The following is a 6517-nucleotide window of genomic DNA, read 5'->3' as shown; positions in this document are numbered from 1 at the left end:
TTATTTGGTGGAAGAGTTTATGTTTAGATCCTTGATGCTACTCATTACCTCTCTGGTCATGAATATGATTATGCTTTGTGAGTAGTTACTTTTGTTCCTGAGGACATGGGATAAGTCATGCTAATAGTAGCCATGTGAATTGGTATTCGTTCGGTATTTTTATGTGTTGTATGTTGTTTTTCCTCTAGTGGTGTTATGTGAACGTCGACTACATAACACTTCACCATTAATTGGGCCTAGCGGAAGTCATTGGGAAGTAGTAAGTAGATGATGGGTTGCTAGAGTGACAGAAGCTTAAACCCTAGTTTATGCGTTGCTTCGTAAGGGGTTGATTTGGATCCACTAGTTTAATGCTATGGTTAGACTTTGTCTTAATTCTTCTTTCATAGTTGCGGATGCTTGCGAGAGGGGTTAATCATAAGTGGGAAGCTTGTCCAAGTAAGGGCAGTACCCAAGCGCCAGTCCACCCACATATCAACCTATCAAAGTAACAAACGCGAATCATATGAACATGATGAAAACTAGCATGACAGAAATTCCCGTGTGTCCTCGGGAGCGTTTTTCCTCCTATAAGACTTTGTCCATGCTTGTCCCTTGCTACAAAAGGGATTGGGCCACTTTACTGCATCGTTGTTACTTTTGTTACTTGCTACTTGATACGAATCATCTCACCACACAACCACTTATTTGATAATTTCAGTGTCTGCAGATATTACCTTGCTGAAAACCACTTGTGAGATCCTTCTACTCCTCGTTGGGTTCGACACTCTTACTTACAGAAAGGACTATGATAGATACCCTATACTTGTGGGTCGTCAAGACTCTTTTCTGGCGCCGTTTTCGGGGAGGCCTGTCGCCACCTCGTGTGCCTCCCGGACTCCGTTTTGGTGTGGAGTACTCCTTCTGGTCTGGAAAAAATCATTATATATTCTCCCGTAAGGTCTGACCCTCGTATCATGCGATTTTCCTTTGTTTTCGTTTCGAGCTTGTTTTCTGCCGTAGATTAAGAGCAAGATGTCGTCCCAGGGATCTGTGGGGGAGAACAATCTCCCTCAAGTGTATGGAGAAGTAAATGCTGATCTGAAAAGAGTGGAGGCCAGGGAAAGGCTACCTAAAGAAGCCAAGGGAAAAATTAAGAAGGAGAATCAGGCGTGGGAGGAAGCACAATCTGCGTTCAACAAGGAAGAAGTTGAAGAAGTGGATTTCCTCCAACCCTACCTCCACCTACTGTCTCCATCCTTGGTTGAACTCTTGAGGTTTTGTGAAACAACTCGTGCTCGTAATACTTATCTCACTCGTGAAGTTGTTTTGCTGGAGAAACATATCACATATCTCCAAGGTATAAATCAAAGATTGATGGCCCTCTTGGAATCAAAGGACAAAGCAAATCCACCACCATCACCTCCAAAGGAAGACAACTAAGCATGGGTATGGGCAATCCCCTTGGCTTGTGCCAAGCTTGGGGGAGTTGCCCCGGTATCGTATCACCATCACATCTTTTGCCTTTACCTTTGTTTTAGTTTGTTCCTTTTCAGTTTCCTTTTTCTCTAGTAGATTAAACTTGTTGATTTCTCCTAAGATTTACCTTGGGGGAGTTGCCCCGGTATCGTATCACCATCACTCCAAGAACCGTACCTTTGACCTTCCAAGACTCCATTGTTTCTCCTAAGCTCATTCGTGCCCCATCTCTCTCCCTAGCCAATCAAAGTTGTTGATTTCCTAGGGATTAGTTGAGAAGGCCAAGATCTACACTTCCAGCAAGATATATTTGATTCCCCCCGCTAATCCCTCGTGGATCTTGTTACTCTTGGGTGTTTGAGCACCCTAGACGGTTGAGGTCACCTGAGAGCCATATCCATTGTGGTGAAGCTCCGTGTGTCACAACCCAAATTTACTTTGCTTTAAATTCTTTTAAATCTGAAATGGGGAAGTGATCAAGCCTCAGGAACCAAATTTTGGAAAATAGGCAATATAAAAATTGCTTCAAAATGATCCAAGAAAATGTTCCAAATATTCTGTGAAAATATTGGCACGAGGTAAAATTCAAACAAATATTTTTGAATCACATAAACATTTTATATTGGACTTTTGAATTAAACAAACAATTATTTGGATTGGAATTATATTTATTATATATAAAATACAGTACCAATTATTTTGAAACTTTTTATGTGGCATCGGGGAAAATCCACTATGGCCACATGATTATTTTCAGGATATTTAAAAATGGCTATATATTTATTTAAAGCCAAAACAAATGCCAGAAAAATAGAAAAGAAATAAAAGAAAACAAATAAAATAGAATAGGCTTACCTGGCGCTCACCTGGCCCAACCCAGCCCACAAGGGCATCCCTGACGTCTTCCTCCTCTTGCAAGTAGGCACACGGGAAGATGAGCACGGCCGGCGTCGCGCCAGCTCCTGCTTCGCCGCTGGAGGCCTCTGAGAGCGCCAGCGCGACGCTCTCGCCCGAGCCCCTCTTATCCTCTCCTCTCTCCCCTCGCTTTCTTCCTTTCTCCCCTGCTCTTCTCTCCTTCTCCCCTCCGCCATTGTCGAGCTCTGCTCGAGCTCGCCACCGTGCCTCCAGCCACTGCACCCTCTTCTCGAGCGGACGCGGCTTGCCTGCGGCCACTGCCTGCGACCATCCGTGCGCCACGCCCATTGTACGGTAGTGTTTTCACGCAGTCCACCGCTCTTGATTTTGAGTGAAAAGAAAAACAAAAATACACAACATAATACTGATTCCCTTCCATAATACTCTCATCATTAAAACTGCACACAAACCAGCGGGAAATAATCCAATCACCCGGGAAAAGAACCTCCTAATACAAAAAAGGGCGCCAACATGTAAGATCTACTTCTCATATTAGGCGGAAGTGACCTACAGCCTTAAAACGCACAACTATCAATGGCGGCCTAACCAAGAATCAAGAAATTCTTCTCTTGAATTGAGTAGCAAAGGAATCTCCGTCCCTGATGGCTTCTCCGAGTCATGCATCCCTGACGGCTTCTCCAAGGATTGTTCCAGAGAACCAGGACGTTGATGAACAATCTCACGCACCTAAAGTAAGAAATCTCACTCAGTTCTGATGATGAATCAGTGACAAAAGCCGCAAGATGCAAAAGCCAAACAACAACGGAAAATTAGTTTCGTTGCATTTTCACATTTAGTTGCACATTCAGACTTTTTGTACCATCTCAGATTTCAGTTTTTGGAAAACACCCACTACAGTTTTTTCCTGTTCCTTTTACAATGCATATAGTTCATGGACTAAATTGAATCCTAACTGACATAGGATCAAGAAACTGCAGTAGATGACAGAAGGGTACCAAAGCTTGGCATGAAATTTTTATCTAAAGAGGAAGCTTATTTATTTTATAACAAGTATGCTAAAACTATCAGTTTTAGCATCACAAGAAGCAGTGGCCATAAAGTGATGAACTCTTCTACAATGCAGCAACGGACATTTACATGCTCTCGTCAAGGTATGGTTTATTGTCATGTTTTAGTTCTAATCACTTCTTTATCTGCAAAGACATTTACAACAACTTATAGGTCATCGCCGGGAAGATAAAAGAGAGGAGACATTCACTTACAGTAGGCCTGAAACACGATGTGGTTGTGATGCCCGTATGAAGATTAGCCTTAGAGAAGGAATTTATTATGTGTATGAATTTGAGGCGTCACACAACCATAATCTTGCTAATGGAATCATGGCCCAATACTTGAGATCCCAGAGAAAAGTGACAGAAGCACAGATAGCAAATGCAGAGGTCGCAAAGTTAGTTGGCATTTCAAATAAAGCAACAATCGATTTGATGTCCAAAGAAGCAGGTGGAAGTGAAAACCTTGGCTTTACACCTCAAGATATAAAAACCGTTTGTACTCAAAGAGAACAATAAAAGCGAAGGTAGGTGACACAGGGGGGTATTAGAATACATGGAGAAAAAGGTGTCGGAAGATGTGAACTTCTTCTATTCAATTCAAGTGCATGAGGATGAGTTGATAACTAATATTTTTTGAGCGGACTCCAAAATGGTTTCAGAATATGCAATATTCGGTGATGTTATATGCTTTGACACCACATATAGAAAACTAGATGATGGACGTCCATTTGGTTTGATTGTCGGGGTGAATAATCATCAGAAAACTATGGTCTTTGGTGCTGCACTTCTCTATGATGAAACCGCTGCTAGTTTTGGTTGGCTTTTCGGAACTTTTCTGAAAGTTATGTCAGGAAAACATCCACGTACAATTCTCACCGATGAAGACGCGGCAATGGCAAAGCCAATTCGTGAAGTCTTCCCTCACTCTCATCATAGACTTTGTGTGTGGCATATGAATCAAAATGCTTGCAAGCACCTGGCCGGAGTTGTTGACGAATATAAGAAGTTCAATGTTGATTTTCAGCACTGTATATATGATATAGAAGAGGAGGATGAATTTGTAGGCGCATGGGATAAAATGATTGACAAGTATGGACTGCTTGACAATGAATGGCTGCAAAGGCTATTTGAGAAAAAGGAACACTGGGCACTAGTGTATGGTAAAAGTACGTTCTCTGCCCACATGAGCACTACCCAAAGAAGTGAAAGCATGAATAATGAACTAAAGAGATACATTAGTATTAAATATGACATGCTTACTTTCTTTGAGCATTTTGAACGGCTAGTTTCGGATAAAAGATGTGAAGAGGTGAAGTATGACTTCAAAGCAACACAGACTACTCCCAAGTTGAAGGTTGAATCTAGTTATATGTTAAAACAAGCTGCAGCTACATATACTCCAGCAATATTCAAGATGGTTCAAGGTCAAGTGCTTCGGACTCTAAACTATGACACATTGCTTTGTGATAAAAGTGACACGGAGCTGAAGATATATGTAGTAAAATTTCATGGCACACAACGTGAACATGTTGTTAGATTCATTCCAAAAGAAGAAAAGGTTAGCTGCAGTTGCAAAAGGTTTGAGTTTGCTGGAATTCTTTGCTCTCATTGCTTAAAGGTACTTGATATCAATAATATCAAGCATAGCCCTGGGGAATATATCTTGAAAAGATGGACGATAGATGCCAAAGTTCTAGATATAACAAGCAAATGCAACCAGTATGATAACCTAAAAGCAAGAATGTCTAATCGATACAAGGAACTGTGCAGAATATTTGTGAAAATAGCTGCTCGTGCCGCCGAGTCAGAAGAATCATACAATAAGGATGCTAAGTGTGCAGAGCAATTAGCACAAGATGTGGAGAAATGCTTGAAGATCAGGGCTGATCCAGATTTTGTTAGCACTGATCAAGATTTGGTTAGCGCTGATCAAGATTTGGGTAACTCATGTACTAAAGAAGGTACAAGTTATACTAACAATAAATGCCTAGACTATTGTAAAACAAAGACTGATATTTAGCATTACAGTGGCTGCAGTGGACATCCCCTCTAGTAGAATTTCAAAACACGGTGAGGGGCTTGCAAAACCAAAAGGTATGAAGGTCAAGGAGAAGACTGTGAAAGGATCGAAAAGACCCGTTGGTGGATTTGAGAAAGCAACTTCAAAGAAGAAGAAGAACACAAATGATATTGTGCAACTAGAACATCATGGCCCCTCAATGGTATTATTTTTTGTCACTTGATTCCTATAGAACATTCAACATACCGAGCTATATCTATCATTTTCGACAGGGACCTTCGAAGAAAGCAACTTTAAAGAAGAAGAAGGAGACAAATGGTACTGTACAACTACAGTCCCATGACTCATCAACGGTAATAATACTTTGTTGCTTGTTTCTTAGAAAACCTCACTTGTGCTAACTTTCATCTATCATCTCCTACAGGGTCCTATGGAATTTTTGACGAATCAAATGGTTGCATATCAATTGCACTACAACGCTATGCTAAGGGATTCAATGCAACCATCAATTAGTAATGTAATCCCTATGGCACCACAGACCCAAAAACCGTTGGCTAGATTCCAACCATACAATACAATAATGGTAGAAGCAGTCCACACTTTCAAGTTTTCCTAATTTGTAAACATCAGTGCAACTGAACTTTGCTTTGTTCACAGAGTCATCCGACAAATAATATGTACACCTCGCTGCAAGGGACCATTGGGGCCTCAAACTATGGTTCGGTGATAGGAGATAAACATGACTTCCTCCATCAATCGAATGCAACATCTATCCTAAATGATTCAATGTTGCAATCAAGTGGTCATACCATCCCAATGCCACGGCACACCCAAGAACCACACAATACTCAAGTGGTATAATCAGTCCACACTTCCATTTCAAGTATTCTAATTTTTTGAAGTAGAAAATAAGTATTGTACTTTTATATCCTAAATGAAACTGAACTTTTCTTATTTTATACACAGGGTCATGCAACAAATCACATGCATACATATTTACAACGGCTACATTTGGTGTTGAATCCGTCAGTGCAAGGGGAAATTGGGACCTCTGACACTAGTTTGATGAGAGGACAAAATCAATTCTTTCTCAATCAACCGAAGCCAACCT

General features: G+C 41.0%; 1 pseudogene; it reads left to right on the top strand.

Moving 5' to 3' along the window:
* The first annotated feature begins 2975 nt into the window (after nucleotides 1-2975).
* LOC123396917 lies at nucleotides 2976-6267 on the top strand (annotated as a pseudogene).
* Nucleotides 6268-6517: the final 250 nt, after the last annotated feature.

Source organism: Hordeum vulgare, chromosome 1H, assembly GCF_904849725.1.
Source record: "Hordeum vulgare subsp. vulgare chromosome 1H, MorexV3_pseudomolecules_assembly, whole genome shotgun sequence".
Classification (NCBI taxonomy): domain Eukaryota; kingdom Viridiplantae; phylum Streptophyta; class Magnoliopsida; order Poales; family Poaceae; genus Hordeum; species Hordeum vulgare.
This window is presented reverse-complemented; position numbering and strand designations above follow the sequence as displayed.